Source organism: Podarcis cretensis (genome assembly GCF_951804945.1).
Source record: "Podarcis cretensis genome assembly, chromosome: 6".
Taxonomy (NCBI): domain Eukaryota; kingdom Metazoa; phylum Chordata; class Lepidosauria; order Squamata; family Lacertidae; genus Podarcis; species Podarcis cretensis.
In genome coordinates this window covers 14,216,501-14,242,638 of record NC_137175.1, presented here as the reverse complement: position 1 = coordinate 14,242,638, position 26,138 = coordinate 14,216,501, and the positions used below count along the sequence as shown (strand labels likewise).

At 44.5% G+C, this 26,138-nt stretch overlaps 1 protein-coding gene and 1 long non-coding RNA gene across 3 annotated transcripts in view; one reads left to right on the top strand and one right to left on the bottom strand.

Annotated features, from left to right (window-relative positions):
* The window catches only part of GNAS (GNAS complex locus), a 179,131-nt gene that overhangs the window by 33,009 nt on the left and 119,984 nt on the right, over nt 1-26,138 (top strand). The window lies entirely within an intron of this gene.
* Nucleotides 177-24,722, bottom strand: LOC307218095. The gene is made up of 2 exons (XR_013839763.1): nt 24,569-24,722; nt 177-345 (listed from the first exon to the last, which is right to left on the bottom strand). It is a non-coding gene; the product is annotated as an uncharacterized lncRNA (long non-coding RNA).

The window sequence follows — 26,138 nt, the reverse complement described above, 5'->3', positions numbered from 1 at the left end:
GCTCAGTAGGGAGGGAAATTCCTTCTGCAAATGCTCAGAGGCATTTTTCTTCAAATATTTCAGGACTGCATTGAAGTATAGACAACAGGTCAATACTGGGCTGTATGCTGGAATGAAATGAAGCCCTGGGCAGAACACCATTTTCTTTGTGGTTTGGGTTGAGGTTTCGAGCAAGATTGAGGAAAGATAACACCACACTTTCTTCGGCTGCTGGCCTCTTCATACATAAAAGTCAACGCTTGATGTTGTTGAGTTCATCGAACAATAAGCATCGCTGTGAGAACCAGGCCAGTTTTCTTCTTCTTCGTCATCGTCTTCTTCTTCTTTTTTAAAGAAAGAAGTTGTCTGCAAGGTTCAAAACAAAACAAAAGCCATATTTAAAGAAGGAAAATACCAAGGTTGCTACAACAGTGGGAAGTGCACAGAAATCTGAAATCCGGAATCCTGAAAATGCCAATTTTCATTTCAGACACCCATTAAATTTCTATCCTTTTTTACGGTTGTGGAGATTAGTTGGAAAACATTGTGGAACAAAATGCAAAAGGGGTTGAAAGCAAGCCTGATTGTAAAGCGAAATCCAGGCTCTCTTCTTTTCAGCTCTCCTCTGCCTGAGGTCCATATATCATGGTCTCTCTCAGTTTGTTTATTTTTTTATTGTAGGATAACCGCAACTTGTTCCCCAAATAACAGTTTTCCTTCTGATGTGGCATCCCAGCCTTCCCCTATCTCACCCTCCAGGTGTTGTTGGACTACAACTCCCATCATCCCTATTGTCTCTGGTGAGAACTAGGGGTGGGTTAACCCCAATATTGACGTGCACTAGGTGCCTTCCAGTTTCTTGGCATTATTTGGTAGAAGACCTACCGGTACCGAATATCTGGCTTTGTGAGAGTGTTTGTGTCTTCATGTGTCTGGGAAATGCGGGGTTAGATAGGGATGGAAGTACCTCTTCTATCTCAATGCTTGATGGGGTGGAAAAGGTTGTGGCCCTATGGAGAGATGATTCCATCCTAAGATATTGTGTTCTTCCACATGGTTCCCCTTTCTCCATCCTTGGAGCTGCTGGTTCCTGGTTGCTCAAATACCAGTCTGACTGTTACGTTACTGAATGTCAGTTCAGTTCATAAAAAGACCTTGCTCACCCACAATTTGATAGTGGAAGAGGGAGCTGATCTATCACCAAGACCAGGGTGTGTGGCTCTTTCCCAGCTTTTTCAAATCAGGTACTTTTCTGCAGCATCAGCACAGACTGGAGGGCCATGTTCTATGTGTTACTGCGGTCCGTGATATATGTTCACCAGGATACTTTAATATTTTGGGGCTGGCCTTGAGGACGTTAACCTGATGTTGTGCCAAAGAGGCAAACTGGAGATGCTGCTGGTCTATCAAGCACCCTGCTGCCCAGGTAACCTCCCTGACCAAGCTGGTGGAGGCCGTCTCTGGCATGTTGTTGAAGAACCTTAGGACTATTGTCTTGGGGGATTTAAATATTCATGCTGAGACTGCTCTCACTGGTCTGGCTAGGGGTTCTGTGGCCTCCACGACAACCATGGAGCTATGTCAAGTGGTAACTGAGCCAATCCATAATGCAGGACATATCACTGATTTGGTCCTTGCTCCTGGTAAAGAGGTATATGGTCAGCAAATAATGGGTGTGTCTATGACCCTTTTGTCATTGTCAAACTACTTCCTGGTGAAGTCTAGGCTAATGGTCTCACCTGCAAGGGGGGAGGGCATTAGGATGACCTGCCCCCAGAGACTTATGGACTCCAATTGATTCCTGAATGCTCGGAGGGATTTTCTGGTGGAGAGAACTGATAATCTTGCCAAGGTACTCATCTCACTATGGAGCAATGAGATGTGGAGGGTTATAGATATGATTGCTCCTGAGCACCCTCTCCAACACTGTTGAGCACATTCAGCTGCCTTATATCATGGGAAGCTGCATGCAGTGAAATAAGCCAGACGAAGGCTAGAGCACAGCTGGCAGAAGTCCCACCTCAAAGATGACCAAACACATGCTAGAACACATAACGATGCCTACTGTGGGATGGTGAGAGCAGCAAAGAAGGCTGACTTTGCTGCTTCCATTTCATCCTCGAGAAATAGGCCAACCAAGCTCTTCAGGACACCTCAGAGACCCTCTGTGAGTTGCTTGCTGGACACTTGGAGAATAAAATTGTTTACCTCCATAACTAACTAGATGCCGTGATTGAGGTAGTCCCAACTGAGGTTTCCAATGCTTCTCTATGTGCCTCCAAGGGAACGGGCTCCCCGATTGCAGAATGCTGTCCCCAGAGAGACTCACCTGGGACCATCATTACATGTCTTTAGATGCCAGGCAAAAACATTCCTCTTTATCCAGGCCTTTGGCTATTAAATAATCTATGGCCTGTGAAAATGTTGGGGAGAGGACTGTTTTTATTATGATTATTTTACCATTAGGCTGTCTGTCAGTATACTATGTTTTTATTATTATGTTTTTATCATTGATGTTTTGTAATGTGTTTCTAATGTTGTACAGTGGTACCTCGGGTTAAGTACTTAATTCGTTCCGGAGGTCTGTACTTAACCTGAAACTGTTCTTAACCTGAAGCACCACTTTAGCTAATGGGGCCTCCCGCTGCTGCTGTGCCGCCGGAGCACGATTTCTGTTCTCATCCTGAAGCAAAGTTCTTAACCTGAAGCACTATTTCTGGGTTAGCAGAGTCTGTAACCTGAAGCATATGTAACCTGAGGTACCACTGTACACCTCCCTGAGATCTTTTGATGAAAGATAGCATATAAATTGAAATAATAAAAATAAATAAATAAATAAATAAATAAATAAATAAATAAATAAATGTTTTGTTGGAACAGTTTCCATTTTTGCAACTTGCTGGCATTGACAGTTGCTTGTGAGTATGCGCTCAACCATGTGCACTTTGGACCCTTGCCTTTTGTGGCTGATTAAAGCTAGCCGTGGGGCATGGCTGAGTGTATTCAGGACGTGAACACATCATTGCGTGAGTGGGTGATACTGGCTCCCTTGAAGCTCAACCACTGAAGCTCAACCACTGCTGGAAAAAGCCCACCACCACCTGTCACCCCTTTTGGGGGCCACAAACTTGAGCTAGTTGTGGCAGAGCAGCACCAGGTGTTCCTGGAGGAAACTGATTACCAGGACCCATCCTAAACTGGATTCAGACCCAGATTCAAGACAGAATCTGCCTTGGTCACCCTGATGGATGACCTCTGTCCTGAGAGTGAAGAGAGGGAGGGTAACCTGTTGCTCTTACTAGATATCTCATCAGCTTTCAATATCATTGACCATTGCATCCTCCAGGACCATCTACGGGAGATGGGTTTCGGGGGCACTGTTCTGCAGTGGTTCCAGTGATATTTCCAGGGACAGTTCCAGAAGACAGCATTGGATGAGTGCCTCTCTGTTCTTGTGCCACATTGCTATGTATGAAGACATTGGGAGTGGCCATTAGGAGTTTTGGAGCAAGGTGTCATCAGGACACGAGTAAAACCCACTACATTGCAGTGGTGCTCTTATTGGAGTATGTGGGCTGGGATTCAAGTCACTTATCTGCAGCTGTTTCCACTCTCCTCCTCAAGAATCAGCTCCGATCCATCCTGCCTGGCAAGGCAACTGGGAGTGGGGTGGGCAGATAAATTGAACAGCCCTCTCTCCTGTCCAGTGCTCCTTACTGCCAGCAACAATAAAGGCAAGTCTGTGTCTTCTCCATATCAAACAAGTTTTGGAAACACTGGCTTAATGAGAGACGTCGGAAAATTAGAATCGTTGAAGGCTGAGAAGGGAGATAATTCTTCTTCTTTGTAAAGAAGGATAAGGAAAGTTGTGCATATATTCTCGGTGTTGGCTTGTGCCTGTTAAAAACTCTCCATGCTTTGGCAAACTGAAAAGAAAAGCACTTTACATTTTTCTCCTTAAACCTACTGAATCAGTGGAAATAACAATAAAACAGAGCAGTTATTTTTTTGTCATTTGGCATGGATGTTTATTTTATTCCATGAGTAACATTGATCTCAAAATCAGTAGAACGAGTGTTTTGGCACAGTGCGCTGGTTATTAAAGCCGTAGTGTCAGACTGAACTGTGAACATCTTGGTTTACATCTGCCCCGAATTTCAGATAACGGGACCTGAATGTTTTCAATTTCACGAGTCCCTTTTAAATATAGTTCTACTCAATTTAAATCTTTAGTGTGTGTGTATGTAAAGCACCAAAGAATTTCCTGAGAGGTACTGGAGACAATTCGAAAAAGAAGTTTGAAATGGATCCCAAAGAGTTTTGGGTTGCAAGTAGTGCAAATATATCCCCATGGTTTATTTATTTATTTAACTGGTTTTTTGAATGTGTGTTGAGTTTTAGAATATGCTATACTCCCTTACAGTCTCAATCTGCTTTTATGGAACAAAATGTGCAACCATTAACCGTAAGTTGCAGGGAATAAACTTTTGCTCTTGTTGTACTTATGTGTGTTTTAGGCCAAAGAATATGAAATTGTATTAGCGTGGTCTAGAATCGCTCTGGTGCACTGTATTTTAAAACTGTAGCTTATCATTCTTCCTGGCTTGAATGACTGAAGGAAAATGTATGCACAGAAGTATTTCCTACCTAATACTTTTCATGAACCCACCAAGGAGGGTGAGGAAACACAGTGTACTGTGATATATCACTTGTGCTTATCTGCACCTAGTTGTGCCTTATTTGAAATCTTCACTGTGCATCCCTCCTTCCAGTGGGAGATTCTGTAAATTATTTCTACAACGGCAACAGGGAGCTGGTTGAAGTGGAGGTCAGTAAAGAGGAGGCACGTGTCAGTTCTGCATTCTTATCATATCCAAAATGCTCCCGTGGAGACACTTCACCTGAATATTAACAGCTATTAACACTATTTTGTCAAGTTCAAGACCCTGGTCAGGAATTGTGTTAGGGCCTCTCCCTCAGACAGTCCAGCCTCTAGAAATCCAATAGCAGGGGCAGACTTTGGTTTTTCAAAGGAACTTATTTATGTACGCAGCCACAGTGGCCCGGATTTTATATGCACAGAAATGGAAGGAAGGAGTAGTACCGACGAAAGAGGAGTGGCAGATAGAATTGATGGCATATGCGGAAATGGCCAAATTAACAAATAGAATTTGAGACCAAAAGAAAGAAAGATTTAAGAGAGAATGTGGAAAATTTGTGGAATATATGAAGAATTACGGTAAACATGAGCCACATTTGAATAATAGAAGCGGGAAAGCGAATTAAAATGAAATGTGATATAGGGTCAACTTAAAGAGGGTTTGGGGTTTTTGAATATGCAAAAGGAAAACTAAAGTGAACCATGGAAAAGAGGGGAAGGGCAGTCTACTTTGGTCTTTCAAATTTCAGCAGTGCCCCCGTGCAAGGCAAGGTCAAAATTTGGTGCCCCCTACCCTTCTGTTCTGCTCAATCCTGCAGCACCCCCTAGGCTCAGTGCCCAGTGAAGCAGATCCAGTCATGCTGCCCTAAATCTGCCTCTGCTGATAGGAAAGCCCATAACAGTATTCACCACTCAAACCTACTGATAATGTTTTTGCTGTCATATTTCCTAATATTTCTATATCTTCTTTCTGCATGTCATTCTGGGCAGGGGTTCTGCTAGGTTTTCTTGGGGCCCTATTTTGTGGGAACGGTTCAAGGGTGCATTGAAATTCAGGATTGGACAGTTATAGGCACTCTGTCCCGCTAGCACAACAAACCCACTTAAAAGAATGAGATTTTTGCTGTTAGGAAAGTGATGGGGAAATCTACTGGCAAGTGTGGGTCGAATGAATTCTCAATAAAGACTGGACATAGCCCGAACACTGTGCAAGTTTTGTGCTAGTGAATGCTGAATAAATGGATAATCTGGAGGAACCTTTAGGGCACAGGCCTAGGACAGATATTTACTTCTGGGAAAATTAAGATGGCTGATAGCAAGGGACCCAACAGCAGTGGAATTTATTACTATTCCATTATTTATTAAATTTGTATACCGCCCTCCATCCGTAGATCTCAGAACAGGTCATGACATAAAAATACAAGATAAAATTTACAGTGTGCTCAATGAACCAGTACAAAAGGTGTTATTAAAAAAATAAAAAAATCCTTAAGGTTAACAATGGGGAGAAATACAATTCGTTTTGCATTTAAAGGCAAACCTGCCTAATTTGCACTTTTTGAAACAGTACGAAGACCAAAACAGGACCATCCTTCAAAATCCACACTTCTCTGAATTTTGCAGTGGGGTTCTCCAGCACAGCAGTTTGCACAAAAGTGCATAGAGTATGGGGAAATGTGCAGAAAATATACATGCTGGTGGAAACAGCATACAAAACTGAATTAGAGTAGGGGAAATTGCTGTGCAAAACAAGCTGCCTGTATTGGGGAAATTGCATACCAAAATGTGTGTGTTAGGAGAAATTCACACCAAAATGCTGATTCATTTTCATAAGGACGACTTCTTTTCTTTAATTGCAAACCGGTGTGAAAATGGGGAGAACTTTAAAAAAAAGGAAGAGAAACTGACATGGACAGATTCACCCATCCCTTGGCCCCATGCAAGAGACCCAGGCTCAGGTACCTTAGTCACTCCTGGTTCTTGGTCGTGATGTTCTCGGCTGGATCAGCACCCCCAGAGTCACCCCCAGCGGAGCCAGGCATTGTCTTCCGTGTGGTTTATGTCAGGCCAAGCTGGGGCGAGCCTGACAGCCTTGTGAATAACACATCCCTCTGTCAGAAAATCAGGATGTATCGAGCGAGCTCAGTGAAACAGTACTGAGGCTGCCTCTCCTGAAAGAATTTAATACGCTCGGTTTGCTGTCGTTGGCCTGCCTGGCGCCTGCACGGCTTCTGAGCCAGAAGTGTTCAGAAGTACCTTGTGGTGCTGTTAGTGGCTATCCTGGTGTTTATGCATTGATTTGGGGTTGCAGTAAAAACAGTTCTTTGATGGAAGGCTGGCTGAGTAGCCCAGGAGTAGAGAATGGGAGAGTTCTTCACTTCAGACCAAAGTTTTCAAAAAAAGCATGGCTCACTTTCTACCTCTAGTCCAGCTTGAACTCTCAGCCTCCTGTTTTGTTATGTCCCTTGGTTCTTTTGTATTGATGCTGTGTCGCATGTTCCCTGGCTCCTATTTATTTCTCCAGTTCATATCCCATCTTTCCTCTCCAAAATATGTATGCCCCCCCCCAATCTTTTGGTGCTTTTAACAACCTTGTGAGTTGGGTCAGGCTGAGAAATAGTGACTGGCCCGCTGCAATTCATGAGTGAGGGTGGGTTTGTAGAACCCAAGTCCCCTGGTACAGACCCAACATACCCTGTCAGGTCTTTTCAGCCATTCTACCTTTTAGGGTAATCATAGAATCATAGAGTTGGAAGAGACCACAAGGGCCATCGAGTCCAACCCCCTGCCAAGCAGGAAACACCATCAGAGCACTCCTGACATATGGTTGTCAAGCCTCTGCTTAAAGACCTCCAAAGAAGGAGACTCCACCACACTCCTTGGCAGCAAATTCCACTGTCAAACAGCTCTTACTGTCAGGAAGTTCTTCCTAATGTTTAGCTGGAATCTTCTTTCTTGTAGTTTGGAACCATTGCTCCGTGTCTGCTTCTCTGGAGCAGCAGAAAACAACCTTTCTCCCTCCTCTATGTGACATCCTTTTATATATTTGAACATGGCTATCATATCACCCATCACTCCTCTTCTCCAGGCTAAACATGCCCAGCTCCCTTAGCCGTTCCTCATAAGGCATCGTTTCCAGGCCTTTGACCATTTTGGTTGCCCTCCTCTGGACACGTTCCAGTTTGTCAGTGTCCTTCTTGAACTGTGGTGCCCAGAACTGGACACAGTACTCCAGGTGAGGTCTGACCAGAGCAGAATACAGTGCCACTATTACTTCCCTTGATCTAGATGCTATACTCCTATTTCTTTCCACATCAGCTCATCTACTGAAAGACACCCAACACGGATGCCTGGTTTGCTGCAAAGGATTCTGGTACATGTTCTACAGTGGACATTGTTGAGGCGTGTTGGGCCTCTCCCTGACCAGAGTGGCCCACAAGCCCAACATGTTCCTGCAGCTACACATTGTAAGGCAGCAATGAGGAACGTGTGGCCCTCCAGATGTCATTGGTCTAAAATTTCCATCCTTGGTTCACCATGCTAGCTGGGGGGATGGAGTCCTGCGAAGGACTACAGGCTCCCCATCCCTGTTTGAAAGGAAATCTGCACTGGACGTGTAAACTGTCTTTCAGAGAAACTTCTCTGCCATTACTGATGCCGTTGGTAAGTTTCTCTGGAAGCATAGGTAAGCGTGTGAGCCAGATGGTCCCTGTTATGTATTCAGTGCCTGAGCTTGAGTCTGGACTAAGGATTCTGAGCCCCTGTGTTCTGATTCAATACATGATATCCAATCACAGAACATTTCAGGATTTGGGCCTCTGCCATTGGCCCTTAAACTCTGAGTTATGATTCGCAGCCTGATAGTTTAGAGAGCCAATCATGTTGGGAGTGCGAGTGGCCCAGGCCTTCAGAAATGTATACAAGCAGTTGCTTTGCCCCTGTTGTCCAGTTCTGTTAGTTCAATAAAGGCTTTTGCTGTTATCACTATGTCTTGCCTTGTGGGAACCCACCTACACTACAGTCCCCACCTCAACCATAAAGTAAAGGTAAAGGTACCCCTGCCCGTACGGGCCAGTCTTGACAGACTCTGGGGTTGTGCGCCCATCTCACTTAAGAGGCCAGGGGCCAGCGCTGTCCGGAGACACTTCCGGGTCACGTGGCCAGCGTGACATCGCTGCTCTGGCCAGAGCCAGAGCCGCACACGGAAACGCCGTTTACCTTCCCGCTGGTAAGCGGTCCCTATTTATCTACTTGCACCCGGAGGTGCTTTCGAACTGCTAGGTTGGCAGGCGCTGGGACCGAGCAGCGGGAGCGCACCCCGCCGCAGGGATTCGAACCTCCGACCTTTCGATTGGCAAGCCCTAGGCGCTGAGGCTTTAACCCACAGCGCCACCTGCGTCCCTTCCACAGCGCCACCTCAACCATAGCCCAGCGTAAATGGGACAACAAACAGGCAACCCCTGCAACATCTGCAATATAATAAGTTACAGGGTTTCAGCAGGAAGCTACAGGACATTTGCCGATTGGAAGCAAAATATTACATCCACTTCTGCAGCTGCAAACTATTGAAAGCAGCATTGTGTGTAACTGTTCCGACACCATCGTGTGCACAAATCATCATGAATGCACAATAAAAAAGACATAATCTGTAGGGGCCCCATATAGAAAGTCCATGTCTATACATAATTGTGTGATGCTTTGGGGAGAATATGGATCACAACTGTGAACTTACAGCTTTCTTGTAAGCTGGGGAAAGGGTGGAACATTGAAGAAGAAGAAGAAGAAGAAGAAGAAGAAGAAGAAGAAGAAGAAGAAGAAGAGGAGTTTGGATTTGATATCCCGCCTTTCACTCCCTCTAAGGAGTCTCAAAGCGGCTAACATTCTCCTTTCCCTTCCTCCCCCACAACAAACACTCTGTGAGGTGAGTGGGGCTGAGAGACTTCAAAGAAGTGTGACTGGCCCAAGGTCACCCAGCAGCTGCATGTGGAGGAGCGGAGATGCGAACCCGGTTCCCCAGATTACGTGTCTACCGCTCTTAACCATTACACCACACTGGCTCTCTCATTGTAGATGAAAGGTCTGGGGTTGGGGAATGAATCAAGGGGTGGGCATCTGATTTGGAGATAGTGCAGCAGCTACTGTCATAGAAACTCTAGGAGGAAGAGCAAGGTGCTGGGGAAAATTCTAGTAAGGAAGTTCAAAGTATACAGTGAAGGAGAATTAGCAGAGACCAGGAAATGTCAATGCTGAGCATTTAACAATATTCATATTTTGCAAAATATTGACTCTTTTAGGGAGCGATGGCAGGTCATGGTTTCAGAGTTACAGATGCAGCCAACTCTCTATTAATAGACCTGCCTTTTCTGTTCCTTCATTCTTTTTTAATTCCTTCTCTTCAGCTTTTGGTCTGAAAAGCAAACAAAACTATTTTTTGGCTTTTAAAATAATCCCGTAAAATGTCAGGCTCAAAAGACACAATCTCCTTTGAGGAAAGTTTGAGGCAGTTAATTGGCCATGTGTCCTGGAGTCTCCTGGACCTGGGGGGGGGGGGGGGGACGACTCCCCTGCATTTTGGGAACAGAGCCTGACTTGCAGCTTTGGGGTGGGATGACAGAGCACATGGGACCTTCTGCCTCACAAAGAAGGGATTTGTTGCCTCCCCAACGTGCTGCCCTCCAGATATTTTGTACCACAGCTGCCAACACCATTAGCCATTATGGCCAAAGCTCAGAAATTATGGCAGCTGTGGTCTTGCAGTATCTGGAGGGCGCCATGTTGAGTACCCTTGCATTTGATAGTTGCCTCTCCAGGCATGTGTTTTAAAAGGATGGTTTGAGCATCTGCAAGTGGAGTTGGTGTGCGTGTCTGTCTACACATGTCTTACAGGAGTTGCTATAATTTTGCCCACACTTGTAACAAACTTGCATCAATTTCACAACGTGAGTAGTGCGCTCAACAGCACTTTCCCAGCTTGTTGAAACATTTACTCACACGGGCTTCTGTGCTTTCTGCACGTTGGTAATTTGAACAGAGCGGCAGTCCCTTCAGTGGCGAGTTTGGAATGGGGAAATGCAACAAGCTGCTTTTTTTGCAATTGAGCATTTGTGTATTTTTCTAGGGGGCTGAAATTCCTTCTTGCACTTTGTCCAAGGCTGATAACAGCTGCACTAAAAATGAAAGTGTCTCATCAGTTCCAGGTTTCGTGTGCTGGACTTAAGACGGCTGTGTTGACAACCCTCTTTGTAAAATTCCCTCAGATCTTCATTTGGGAACTTTATTACAGTGGTACCTCGGGTTACATACGCTTCAGGTTACATACGCTTCAGGTTACAGACTCCGCTAACCCAGAAATATTACCTCAGGTTAAGAACTTTGCTTCAGGATGAGAACAGAAATCGTGCTCCGGTGGCTCAGCGGCAGCAGCAGGCCCCATTAGCTAAAGTGGTGCTTCAGGTTAAGAACAGTTTCAGGTTAAGAACGGACCTCCAGAACGAATTAAGTTCTGTTGTCAGCTGGCCTAGGATCTTCAGATGAAAGGCAGTATACAAATTTAATAAGTAATAACAATATTTATCTATCTATTAAATTTGTATGCCGCCTTTCATCCGCAGATCTCAAGGCGGTTCACAACAAAAAAATACAATACAAAAGCACAAAATACAATACACAATCTAAAAACAAGAACAAAAAACACAAACCAATCACTAGTAATAATAATAATAATAATACTGTAATAATAATAAATACAGAAATAAATTAGCTTCATTTTGTTCTCATGTTTATCTCCATACTGGAAAGTATCTATTTATAAAGAGGGTTTTTTTAGGTTGCCTCTTAGAATGTAGGCCTCATGGGGTGGCTTATATAAATTAAAATTCCCAACAAACAACTGGAACGAAAGCTTTTCTAGTGTGCCTCTGCAATGTAACATCTCCCCTCCCATTTTTGCCTGCGCGTAAGCGATGCTTAGGGAGATCTCCTAGTTTCTGATACCTTTTTATGCCAGGGGCACATTTGGATTTATAAGCAAAGGCCATGGGCACCACCCTCTCTGGTCATTTCTCTCCCCTTCACTTGCAGAGAGACAGAAAGAGAGAAAGCTTTTGAATGCACATTTCACTTTTTACAAGAGATCTGAGTAAAAGTTGGATCCAGTAGCCTTAGGGCAGATCCACACCATACAGATAAAGCCCAGATGTAAATTAAATCACAGGATCAGAGATCCTCAAAGCATCCTGGAGACTGTCGTTTGTTAAGAGTGCTGGGAATTGTAGCTCTGTAAGGATGGAAACTACAGCTCCTAGTATTTCTGTGCTTTAAATGTACATTGGATGTGCTTTAAAGGTATGGCGTAGGTCTACCCAAAAAACATAAGAGGAGCCTACTGGATGAGGCCAATGACTAGCTACTCTCTTATATTCTCAAAGCTTTTCTATTATTATTTTTAATAATTTTTATTAAGCTTTCCATTTAACAATCCAATCATATCATATTAACCATTCCAAACTACAGTGGTGCCTCGCAAGACGAAAATAATCCGTTCCGCCAGTCTCTTCGTCTAGCGAAGCATCCCTATTCGCGGATTAGTGGATTAGCGCTATTAGCGGCTTAGCGGCTAAGCGGCTATTAGCAGCTTAGCGGCTTAGAAAAAGGGGGGGGAGGGAAAAAACTCGCAAGACTCGCAAGCCCATAGGGAAATTCGTCTTGCGAAGCGCCTCGAAAAACGGAAAACCCTTTCGTCTAGCGGGTTTTTCGTCTTGCGAGGCATTCGTCTTGCGGGGCACCACTGTATACCAATACATATCATAAAGTCGAAACATTTTGCCAAATTATAAATTTTTGTTGGGGCTTCCCATGCTTCGAGTTCAGTAGGGTCCAATCATCTCATCTTTCTGCTGCTTTTAGTGTTCACCAGTCCCATCTTTCAATCTTCTTGTTGTTATCCTTTTTCTTCTTAATAGCCCCTGAGTTGTTTCCACAGGCGAGTTAAAGTAAGCAATATTATGCTTCTGTGTGAACTTTGTAAGGCTCTCCCTTTTATTTAAAGCTGGTAAGTCTATATTCTTAAAGCTTTTCTAAATGCCTTTGCTTTTTAAGCTGCGAGAAGCATTTTATTTATGGGCAGCCATATAAATGCAATAAATAATACTAATAGCAATGAAGGTAATAATGAATGAGTAACGGTTGCATGTTTGTGCTGGAACACTATTGCTTTACATGCCCCTCCAAACAGTAAATTTCCCTTTTTGCTGTACTACTACTACGAGCATATGTCACATCCTATGGCGAAACATAAGCAAAAGCTCAGTCGGTAGAGCATGAGGCTCTTAGTCTCAGGGTTGTGGGTTCGAGCCCCACCAGGGGCGCCGACTTATAAAAAATATTGGGGGGGGCCATACCGGGGTCCTGCCCTGGGAAGTTTTCTAAATTTTAGATGAAAATTAGTGAGTTTTAAAGTTTTTTTAAAGTATTTTAGAGTCATATGATCAACATTAGAACCCCGAAAACTCGACTCTCTATAACTCCACACTCCGGGAAACTCAACAAGCCTGAAACACTTTTTGGCTTTGAAAAAAGAAACAAAACATAAACACGCACGGTATTTTCGTAAAAAGCTAATTTAATTTACAGTAACAATTATGCTTATAGACTATTACAGAGCAGTGAATATATAGCTCTGAAAAGACTGAAATGATATTTAAATAAATCCTAAACTATCATTAAAAGAATAAAACATAAAATATTGCTGTCGCACAGTAATAGCACTTTGATTAATAAGTGAAATGGGACGCAGGTGGCGCTGTGGGTTAAAGCCTCAGCGCCTAGGGCTTGCCGATCGAAAGGTCGGCGGTTCGAATCCCTGCGGCGGGGTGCGCTCCCGCTGCTCGGTCCCAGCGCCTGCCAACCTAGCAGTTCGAAAGCACCTCCGGTTGCAAGTAGATAAATAGGGACCGCTTACCAGCGGGAAGGTAAACGGCGTTTCCGTGTGCGGCTCTGGCTCGCCAGAGCAGCGATGTCACGCTGGCCACGTGACCCGGAAGTGTCTCCGGACAGCGCTGGCCCCTGGCCTCTTAAGTGAGATGGGCGCACAACCCCAGAGTCTGTCAAGACTGGCCCGTACGGGCAGGGGTACCTTTACCTTTACCTTTTAATAAGTGAAATAACTAATTTAAGCTTACTTTGAATAAGGCTGAGGGTTCATTAAATAAAAATAATATCTCAAAGTTAATGCTTTAATACAGTTAATAAAGTTAATACAGTATGCCTAATACTGTATGTAAATACTGTAATACTGTATGTAAATAACGGGCTTTAATTGGGTCTTACACCCTAAAAATATTTAAGTGTTTGAAAATAACTAATACAGTACTATAGTAATATAGAAATACAGTACTAAACTAGTACTAATATTTCGAAACTGAAAATTTAACATTCTGTATGTATTTAATTCTCTATTTTATAAAGATTTTTAATATCTGACAGTGAGTTTGGAGTAGCCCAATGCAAAAATCCTGAGGATCCATGTGGATCCATGCTTTGTAACCACGTTTTTGCACCACTGTGACCCTAGGCAACAGTGGGTGCGTGATTTTTTTGGTGCAAGATGTAGCCATGGACATGCTATGTGATCTGATGGTGAATTTGGGGTGACACAATGCAAAGATCCTGAGGATCCATGTGGATCCGTGCTTTGTAACCACGTTTTTGCACCATTGTGGCCCCAGGCCACAGTGGGTGCGTGATTTTTTTGGTGCAGGCTGTAGCCATGGACATGCTATGTTATCTGATGGTGAATTTGGGGTGACCCAGTGCAAAGATCCTGTGGATCCATGCTTTGTAACCATGTTTTTGCACCATTGCAGCCCCAGGCAACAGTGGGTGCGTGATTTTTTTGGTACAGACTGTAGCCATGGACATGCAATGTGATCTGATGGTGAATTTGGGGTGACCCAATGCAAAAATCCTGAGGATCCATGTGGATCCGTGCTTTGTCACCACGTTTTAAATGGGGAGGGAAGGAAAAACACAGAAGGGACAAGAAGCACAAGAGGGGTGTGCGGAGAAGCAGCTGGCTAAGAATGCGTGTTTTTCAGCTGCCTGCGAGCCCCTAGAGCACGGAGAGGAGAAGGTGGTGGGCTGGAGCCTGCACGCAGTGTGACTAGGAAAGAATTAGAAGGAAGGACTCGATCCTTTCCATAACCCTCTGCTTGCCAGGAGGGCAGGGGATTCCCTGCTCTTTGTTGAGTTTGAGCAAACGCAGCAACAGAAGCGGGTGGGCAGTAAGACCCTAAGGCAGAATGCAGGAAAGCAGCAGCTTCCGCCTTCCCTCCGCCCGATCTTATTTTTGCCTGATTTTTGCCTATTTTTGCCCCTGCGCTCCTGCGAGTCAACTCCAGGGACCACACATTCGCTCAATAACACGCACAGACATTTCCCCTTACTTTTTAGGAGAAAAAATCTGCGTGTTATAGAGCGAAATTTATGGTAATAATTATCTTAAATTATTGGGGGGGCAGAGCCCCCCCAAACGAATTTTTGAGGGGGCTCGGGCCCCCTCAGGCCCCATGGAGTCGGCGCCTATGAGCCCCACATTGGGCGAAAGATTCCTGCATGGCAGGGGGTTAGACTAGATGACCATCGTGGTCCCTTCAAACTCTACGATTCCATGATTCTATGAGTTTGGGTTAGGTTAGAAGGAGCTGGTATTGCTTTCATCAAGTGATACTTTTATGACTTTCAGAAACGCAGACCAGTGGCTCACTCCTTAAGCCAGGCATGTCCAAAGTCCATTTTGGGGGCCTAAAACGATTTAATCTGCCTCCTGTGGCAGTATGTGTCCTGGAGTAAAGGTAAAGGGACCCCTGAGCATTAGGTCCAGTCATGACCGACTCTGGGGTTGCGGTGCTCATCTCGCTTTACTAGCCGAGGGAGCCAACGTACAGCTTCTGGGTCATGTGGCCAGCATGACTAAGCCGCTTCTGGTGAACCAGAGCAGCGCACGGAAATGCCATTTACCTTCCCGCTGGAGCAGTACCTATTTACCCATTTTGGGGGGAATCCCTCAAAAAGCTCAGCAACAACAAGTTTGGGGTAAAATTGTAAATCTGGCCCTCTTTTTAAAAAGTTTGGGCACCCCTGCGCTTAAACAAAGCAGGGGTGGAGTTTTCATTGTGGACTCATAAAAACACGTTACCTGTTCTTCTTTGAGACTAAAGCCCTGTGCATTGTGTTGCAGAGTCAGCATTAGAAACCTCTCGCCAGCTTCTAGACTTGAACCTGGGTCCTGCTGGCACGCTACCAACTCGGCCTTATCACTGCCATAATGTTTATGAGTCCTGGCAGGTGAACTCCCGAGTTGCAGAGTTCAGGTAAACTCAAGGACCTTTCGGAGTCTAGTTACCAGAGTCTCCTGGGATGTCTTCACCTTTGGTACCTTCAATGCTTTCTTGTATTCCCTTCCTTTCCTCTCCCTGCCCTCCCTCTGGCCGTGCAGTGCCCTTTCAACATTGCCCAGGCTGTCTCTTCCCAGCTGTTTTGGTTTTGTCCTTTTCCAAGGGCAGAGCCCAATGCTATGTTTTGTATATGGCAAAATTCCTTTGTCTGCAGACGCTGGTAAATATGAAATATGGTAACACAAAACTCTGATTTTCCGGTAGGTCTGTGGCAGCTGCAATTATAATCCAATAATAATACAATAAAAAAACCCTAGTGTTATGAGGTTTTTTTTTGGTGGTCGAAGGGGTAAACTGTATGCTTGAGCCCCCTTCTAATTCCTGGATTCAGCATGGATTCAATCCCTGGAATAGCCAGGCTAACTTCCCAGTGAGGTTATAGCCCTCTAAGTAGGGGCCATTAAGGTCACAAAGGAAGTGGCTCTGTGCCAGATGAAAGATGGGTAGGTCCCCCTCCCTCAACTCGCTGGTAGTTAACAAGACAAAGGCCAGAGGGAGCAGCTAGAAGGTAGAAGCAAGGCTGCAGGCTGGGCAGCTGGGAGACAGAGCCATGCCTAATTTCTGTTGGAATACAAGGCTGTAGCTATGGGAGAAACAAGACTCTTTGGAGGTGTTAATGCTGTGAGCCCCTCCATCCTAGGCTCAGGTTGAGTATATGTGTAAATAAGCCATATATCATAAAGATTCCACAGTCTGCGCTGTCCGTCACTCCAAGGAAACCAAACCCTGGGTAAGTGCCAGGAACCCCTGGAATCTTGTGCCACTTGGAGATTGGGGAGTGTGACATTTGCCCTCCTAGGTGTGTGACATCATACTGGGTTCGTAAGGAAAGGGTTAACTAATTGTAAAATGACTAACCAATGGGAACCCAAGGGGCGGAGTTAACTGTGTATAAGGTTTTAAGCCAGGGACGTGGGTGGTGCTGTGGGTTAAACCACATAGCCTAGGACTTGCTGATCAGAAGGTTGGCGGTTCGAATCCCCGCGACAGGGTGAGCTCCCGTTGCTCGGTCCCTGCTCCTGCCATCCTAGCAGTTTGAAAGCACGTCAAAGATAAATAGGTACTGCTCCGGCGGGAAGGTAAACGCCGTTTCCGTGCTCTGCTCTGGTTCACCAGAAGCATCTTAGTCATGCTGGCCACATGACCCAGAAGCTGTATGCCGGCTCCCTCGGCCAATAAAGCGAGATGAGCGCTGCAACCCCAGAGTCGGCCACGACTGGACCTAATGGTCAGGGGTCCCTTTACCTTTAAGGTTTTAAGCACAGAGGTTTTTTTTGGGGGGGGGAGAGTTAGAGTTAGGGTGGTTGAGAAGACAGTCTGGAGTTAGAAGAAGAAGATAAGTCTGTGGGCTAGGCTAGTCTGGTGTTAGAGAGGGAGAGAATTTGTTAAGAGGTGTCAGTCAAACAGTTGAGATAGTAAGTCAGAAGGTATTAGGAAGGTATAGGCCAGTAAAGAAACTAAAGTTAAGATCCTGACAGGAATATTATCTGAGAAACCATAAACTTGTTAATGTTTGTAAAATAAACTTGGTTGTGGTTTTTTTGGTTCACTTTTAACAACTGTCTGGACTCAGTGTTTTGCCAGAGAGTAACAGGTTGGTGGCAGTGGGGACGTGGTGGCACAGGGATCAATAGACCGTTAAACGTAGACCCTGTGTGATCGCCACAAAAGGCATGCAACAATACCATGCATTTGTATACTGCTTTTGAAGTCTGCAAACTATGGCTTCAGAATCAGGAGCCTTTGCCCTCTGGGCTGGTTCCCTACCTCTTCTCTTGCTGCCTTTAATCACCAGCATCATATGTGCACTAAAGATGTCCAGCTAAACATCTGGAATGACTTTCTGACAGCAAGAGCTGTTTGATAGTGGAAAGGCCTCCCTCAGGAGGTTGTGGACTCTCCTTCCTTGGAGGTTTTTAAGCAGAGGTTGGATGGCCATCTGTCATGGATGCTTTAGTGGAGATTATTGCAATGCTGGGGGGTTGGACTTGATGACCCTCAGGGGTCCCCTTCCAACTCTTGCATGATTCTATAAGGCTAGCTGTGGTGGACGCTAACCAGAGTTTACAGAGCCATTTCAGACGACCATTTTCTCCCTCCTTAATCCCTGCAATGCTACCTTTCCGCTCTCTGCTTAAACAAGCGGTTGGAGTTGCCATTTCTCTAATGGGTGCTTAGTAAAGGAAGGAAGATTTTGATCATTGCAACAGGATAGTGAACTTCCCCTTAGAAGAGTTTTGTACTTGATTAGTGGATTCTAACAGGTGCACACCTCAAATGCTCTGTGAGACTTTATATACAAGCTGAGGGCCTGGGCAAACTCTTTTTTCTCCCTCCTCTCATTGCAAAGAACACAGATCATGTCTGATCTCTTAGTACTGGCCCAGCATGTATTCCAAAGGTTCATAAGTGCTGAGATGCTTTTCCATTCTTTCTGTTGAATGCTGCCCTTGGATTAACTTGGTTTTTCACTGATATCAGTATACTGCCGCTGGCTGATAAGTAAATTAAAAAAAATATATGAAGCTGGTCTAAAGTTGCGAACTTCTGTTTTGACCCTGCTCCTGCGTCTTCAACAGCAATGAGCTCAGCAAGTGAAACTTTCCCCTTTGTGCCTGCAGAAAGTGCAGGGCCAAAGAAAAAAAGGTTGGCCAATCTACTTTGCTCTGATACTCTTTATTTTCTTTGATAAAGCTCTTATACAGAGGAGGAAAGAAAGAGATGGAGGATATTCATAAAATATTGACTTGCATGCCTGTGTTGGGGCCCCAGGACTGCCATCTGTGGTGGGATGTGCTGGGTCCCAGAAGCTGCCTGAGGGCGGCAGGTTCTGATGCCAACATTGCACAGAGCTTGTTATGTACTGAGTTGAATAGGATTCACAATGCAGCAGTCTGATTGGTCCTAGAACAATAGGATCCAAAATGCAGCAGTCTGATTGGTCCTAGAACAATGCAGCAGTATGATTAGTCTGCAGGAGCCACCCAATCCAGCTCCAGATGGAAGTGAATCCACAACCTGATTGGCCTACAGGAGAATCCTGGAATTAGCCAATCACGTGGGACCCATTGTGTAAATAATGTATATAAAGCAGATACTTTGAGGGGACTTTCATTCCTCCTCAGGACCCAGCGTACGCAAAGAATTTTGGGGCAGGCCCAGCATGGGTACCCGCCACAGTCACCAGGGTCACTGGCCCTCTGTCGTACGAGGTGCTAACGGATGGGGGGGCAATGCTGGCGCCGCCACTGCGACCAGATACGGCGATGATTCCCAGGAGGAGGACAGGTCGGAGTTCTAGGCCCAGAGTTGAGCTTCTGGTCCCCCTTCCTTACAAATGTGAGAAAGCTGCAAGAACAACAAGCAACTTATTGGTGGGAGACAAAAAGAGAGTCCAGGTGTACACTGAATATGGGCTGCAGCCATATCACTTGACAGGTGCTCCCTCCATAATAAGCATGTGTTGAAAGGGAAAGGTGGAGCAAAACTGGACTGTTACTGATTTTTGGCTGCCAGAAGGCAGGCTGAAGGCTGCTCCAGGATAATGGTTTTATTTTATTGCACGCCGCTTCGGTCACTTTTGATTTTGAAGCAGTAGATAAAACTGCAAGTAAGATAAATAAATGAAGCGCGCAGGAACCTAGCTCGCAGTCTTGCCACACACAAATCCAGTCCTGGCCGGGCTAAGCTTTATTTGTCTCAGCAGCCTGATGTGGAAGGGAGAAAGGAGAGCCTTTTTTCCATGCTGCTGTTGTTAAAATAATTAGGAGTCAGAATCCTTGCTGATCTACTGCAAATCACTCAGATCTATGACTATATTGCCTTCTGGTCACTAACTGCTCTACAATGGCAGACTTGATTGCCAGCCTTGCCAATCCTGAGATTGAAAACTCCACAGGCCTTTTCCCCCTTCCTTCCCCGCTTTTGCTGCAAAGTTCCATACAAATTAGAAAGAGTGATAGTTGTTGCTACTTGGGCCACAAGCTGAGGTTGATTAATTGTGGGCAGCAGTTTTAATGGAGAAAGTCAAATTTGAATTGGTGAGGCTGAAAGATAAGGGCACAATTATGTTCTGAAGCAGACACCTCTTATTAGTGTTTTGGCGATAACGCCATTTTATTTAACTTCGGTCAGTTAATCAACTGTTTAAAAGGGAAAGGTGATTAATCAGCTATGGTTGCAGTCCTGAACATATTTACTAGAGAGTAAGCCCCATTGAATAATGTGGGGTTTTCTTCAAAGTAGAATGTGTAGGATTTCCATCTTAATCAGCTGACTGCCCTAATTATTACGCTGTTACCTTATCACATGTGCTTTAAAAGGGAAAAAATAGCTTGAAAATAATAATAATAATAATAAATCTCCAACCAAGGGCTAATATGTCAGGATGTAGTACAATATTGCTGCACTTGACTCCTTTGGGAGGAAAAATGGACCGTTGTTGTTGTTGTTGTTGTTGTTGTTATTATTATTATTACAAGCACTACACCAAAGGCTTTGCTGCTGGATCAAAATGCTTGCGAATTAAATCTCTGGAGTGTCTGGAGGCGGTTGGAGGATGGATGGCGGCTAACAGATTGAGGTTGAATCCTGACAAGACAGAAGTACTGTTTTGGGGGGACAGGAGGCGGGCAGGTGTGGAGGATTCCCTGGTCCTGAATGGGGTAACTGTGCCCCTGAAGGACCAGGTGCACAGACTGGGAGTCATTTTGGACTCACAGCTGTCCATGGAGGCGCAGGTCAAATCTGTGTCCAGGGCAGCTGTTTACCAGCTCCATCTGGTACGTAGGCTGAGACCCTATCTGCCTGCGGACTGTCTTGCCAGAGTGGTGCATGCTCTAGTTATCTCCCACTTGGACTACTGCAATGCGCTCTACGTGGGGCTACCTTTGAAGGTGACTCGGAAACTACAACTAATCCAGAATATGGCAGCTAGACTGGTGTCTGGGGGCGGCCGCCGAGACCATATAACACCGGTCTTGAAAGACCTACATTGGCTCCCAGTATGTTTCCGAGCACAATTCAAAGTGTTGGTGCTGACCTTTAAAGCCCTAAATGGCCTTGGTCCAATATACCTGAAGGAGCGTCTCCACCCCCATCGTTCTGCCCGGACGCTGAGGTCCAGCGCCGAGTGCCTTCTGGCGGTTCCCTCATTGCGAGAAGCAAAGCTACAGGGAACCAGGCAGAGGGCCTTCTCGGTAGTGGCGCCCGCCCTGTGGAACACCCTTCTAAAGGTAAAGGTAAAGGTACCCCTGCCCGTACGGGCCAGTCTTGACAGACTCTGGGGTTGTGCGCCCATCTCACTTAAGAGGCCAGGGGCCAGCGCTGTCCGGAGACACTTCCGGGTCACGTGGCCAGCGTGACATCGCTGCTCTGGCCAGAGCCAGAGCCAGAGCCGCACACGGAAACGCCGTTTACCTTCCCGCTGGTAAGTGGTCCCTATTTATCTACTTGCACCCTTCTAGCAGATGTCAAAGCGATAAAAAACTACCTGACATTCAGAAGACATCTTAAGGCAGCCCTGTTCAGGGAAGTTTTTAATGTGTGATATTTTAGTGTATTTTTGGTTTCTATGGAAGCCGCCCAGAGTGGCTGGGGAGGCTCAGCCAGATGGGTGGGGTATAAATAAATTATTATTATTATTATTATTATTATTATTATCTCGATCATATTTTCACTTGAGGAGGATATTTTGGGGAATAATTTTTGGGCGTGTAACAATTCCACACAGTTCCAACTTCCAATTCTGTTCCAACTTCATCTTCTACAAAACTGACAAATATTCTTCTTATGGGGTGGGAAAGTCTGGTGACCTTGGGAGCTGCATTTCTTAATTGAAATAAGGTGAACTGGAAGGAAACTGGGGTGCCGTACGTATACTTATTATTGTTGCTGTGGCAGGAATGCCTCCTAACCAGCTGAAAGAATGGGAACTATTATGAGGATGCATAAACCGAGGGTCTAATAAACACTTTCCAATGTGGGCAGCTGCTTTGGGAAGCATTCCAAAGGCATGATGTGCTTAACACCCCTAAGCACCCCCCCCCCCATTAATGTTTATTACTGTGATATCAGCATGCTTATCAAAGGCTGTCCAAGTGCCTTCTCGCAATGTCTCTCTGCAATCTCGTTGGCAAAATCCCTTCTCTCTGCCGCCACCTTCCTCCCTCCTGTCTGAACACTTAGCACAGCATTCCTCAAGGAAGCTGCGAAAGAACAACGGGAGAATGTAATAATTATGCAGCCACAAAGGAGATACACAGTAGGATTTGAGGCGGGGGACTTGCAGGTTCGGTTTCTTTTCCTTGGCATTCTTTGGGCTCCCTGGAAACAACTGCATTGTTTTCCAGCAGAGAACAGGCTTTGATACCGCTAAAATATGCTGTGGACTAATCTGGACTCGATTCAGTTTAGAAATTTGTTTATCCCGGTGATGTGCTGTTTCTACCACCACCCCGTTGTTTACATCGTTTTGAAATAAACAGCAATAGAAATAATGAATGTATTCAAAGAGGAAGGGCGAAGGAATAACTGGTAGCAAGCAAGGAGGGTGACGAGACTCTCCATTTCATTTTTAGTGTTCTTAAACTTGCAATTGGTTATTAGATTTTTACATTCCCAGACAGACAATACTTTTTTATCCAAGTCACACAGCAAGAAAATGCCTGGAACACTTGATAAAATCAGAAAAACAAAAGAACCAGAACTGAACTATTGTGAGACTGGGAGTAATAGCCAGTTTCTTCTTGAGCACAACACAGCAACTGTTATTTATGGGGAAAGGTATAACTTTAAATAAGGTGTATGTTGAAGCTACTTTCCGTGATCTGGCTATTATTTTAAAGCTCAAGCCACATGGATTATGAAACTAATACACAGTGCTTGTTCTGCAAAAAAAAAAAAAAAAAGTTTAAGCATACTCTCATTTTCCCACTCATATTGAAACACCGTCCCTAAATGAGGCCAAACTTAGATTCACAAAATGTTTAGGGGTATGTGTACCCCTGCGTCCCCCCAGAAAAAAACCACTGCTAATACGTAAATGCATGCAATCTGGAAACGGTTAGGTATTTCCACTGAAGTCAATGTGACTTTAGGGCTATTCACACATTCCCGTACCTTCAGTGAGTACACAATTTGTATTTACAAATAGTTGAGCTGTAAACATGTACAGTTCTTCATATGTAATGTTCAGTGAGTGTACAGATAGTGTACCTGCGTACACAATAGTTATAGAATCACAAAACCACACAGCGGGAAGGGACCCAAGGGTCATCTAGTCCAACCCCCTGGAATGCAGGCATGTCAGCTAAAGCATCCACGACAGATGGCCAAAATCAGTAAGCTGTACAAATCAATAAGTGTATACTCTTTCGCACCAGCCCTTGTACAAATGCAGATGGTTTGCACTTATGTTCAGCGTAATGTGTGAACAAGTTTTTTGTGAGGGCGGGCTGCTGGGGACAGACTCGCAGGTCTACAGCTATAAGCTGGACTCTCTGGCACTCTGCAGTAACGGAGGAGTTTCTCAGACTAGGGTACGGGCCTGTATTGGTTCCTGATGGGAGCCTGATGAGGCAAAAAGCTACCACACGTCCTCCCACTATTTGCAGCAGTGTCAATACAGGGTGGTCAAGGTAGAGTTAGCAGCCCCCCCCCCTGGCCTGCAAATTGCCCTGGTGGAATCTAAAGCATTTCCTGCAAGCTTAAATCCTGTTGATTTCACTAGAATGCTGACATGCACCTTAACCTGTATTGCTCTCTCTGTTGGATTCCTTAAATATCTGCATTAACTCTAAACGCTATGTTCAGAACAGTAACAGGAAGGAGCCCCCTACTGATTTCCATATTTCTTCTTTTCCGCCCCATTTGTGAGGTGTTGTCATGACTTGACAACTGAAAGTCACTTACAAAGCTGAATGTGAAGCTTAGAATCCTGCAGAGGAGCTGATCTCTTGCAGAAAGTTGTCTACCGGCTGGCTCAACCCTCACAAAACTTGCCTCGTTTCTGTGATTATCCTGCATTTTGTTATCTCCTGGTTTATTGCTCGTTTGAGCTGAACACTAACCAGAAAGGGTGCAATTTAGATCAAAGGGACATTTAACAGATTTGCTTAATATCAGTATTTATATATAAAGACGGAAACCTCATTTTAAAAATACTTTTAAATTAACGTGCGGAGCTGGTAACAAATATTTCTAAAAGCTGTTTGAAAGCTCAGTTCAAAAACAATTATCCAGATGATCTAAACTGCCTGGATTATTTACACCAAATACGGCATATCTCACTGCTTTCTCTATGAACTCAGCGGCAACTCAGCGCAGGGTAAAAAAAAAGAACGTACATCTTTTAAAACTTTTGAGAGTGAGCCAAAGCAAATGGTTATTTTGCAAACTGCATTTTCCTCCCACAAAGCCTTAAAAACAAGCTACATATTATCCCTTATTACATCCCCCTACCTAATGCATTTTTTACCTGCTTCCAATCGGAAGGTAGTAGCATTTTTGTATCGGTTGCAGGGACCTTGCTATACGAATTGACCATCTGCAATTAATTCGCACTGTATAAATAGTTTTGAAGACTGAATAGTTTGCATTCCGAATGGAACAGTCTATTTTTAGCTCTTGGAGCTGGCTTGTTTTGTGTTCTCTGTAGAAGCAGGAACATTCTTTTTTCTTTCTTTTTTTAAGTGCTTTTTTTTGTTGGTGCTTAATTAACTCAAAAGAAATCATAATCAGAGAAGACAACAGGAAGAGAAATCCAAATAATCTTAAAATTTCTGCAAGAAGCTGAAGATGGCTGCAACACAAGAAAAAAGTCTCCGGAGAGAACAGTTTTTGCAAAGTTGTTTTTCCTACCCCTTCGCGCATTATATAAGTGCCTGTTTCTCTTGTACCTATTGATTACAGAGAAGGCTGGCTTGTAAGAGGTGTGGCAAAACGCTGGATAAGAGAATCTTGAATACAGCAAGGGCTATTCAAGAGAGAGTTATATCTGGAAAACTTTGCGATAACAATGCAGGGTTAGAAACAGAGGCAAGGCATAGGCAAATATTTGACAGCATTACTTTTCCTTCAAATTACTTTGTGAGGATTTAAGAGTTCTTTATCTTCCACACAGGGGGAGCCAGCCCCCACCCACAAATGGTACACTGCCTGTGATTTCTTTCTCAAGAGAACCCCATCTCTGACATGTGCTGGAGCGACAACTGTCAAACACTTAAAATGGGGCCGTGCAAACAAAAACAAACAAAACCCTCTCCATAAAAACAAAAGGTCATTGTTTGGCCATTACATTACGGTGTAGTTTATTATAAGGTGTATAAAAAAGTAACCACAGTACTTTTATATATATACGTATATATATAATGCTATCAATTTAAGTTTGGATATAGCAAATTGCAGGCCTCTGGACCTTGCTGTAAATTTTGCTCTCTCGTGAAATCTCCAATTTGCCTCACAGGCTCCTCTCCTTACGTCTTACACTTGAGGTATCATCTTACCTATGTCTCTCTCTCTTTTTTTTCAGATTCTCTAGGTAACCAGGAAGTATAATATCATCACACAAATGCAATTCTCATTCCATTTCTTATGCTTTCAGTTTTATAGGAAATACATCCCTAATTAGCAGATACTAATGGCATGATTTGGTTTTGGCCAATCCTTGGGATCTCCTCAGTATTTGAACAGTCTAATAATCATCCCTGGAAAAATGTGTGGGTATCCAAAGCCCACGTAATTTCCCCTCATCTTTGCAAGCCCAGGATCGTTTCACATAGGCCTTTCAGGAGCATTGCTTAAAAGCTGTACCAGTAAAGTCTTTGTATGTTAAACCCTGACCCAAGAGTTCTCCAACCCACCTCAGACGATTGGAGAAAGTAACAAATGCATTATTTCCATTTGTTGTGACCACTCAGACATGTTACTGGACTAGAGAAAGGAGTAACACTAGCAGACAGCTAGCTCCAACATTTATCTGATGAATATGGGGACATCTTATTCCATAACGACAAAAACAACATTTATACCTTGCTCATCTGACTGGG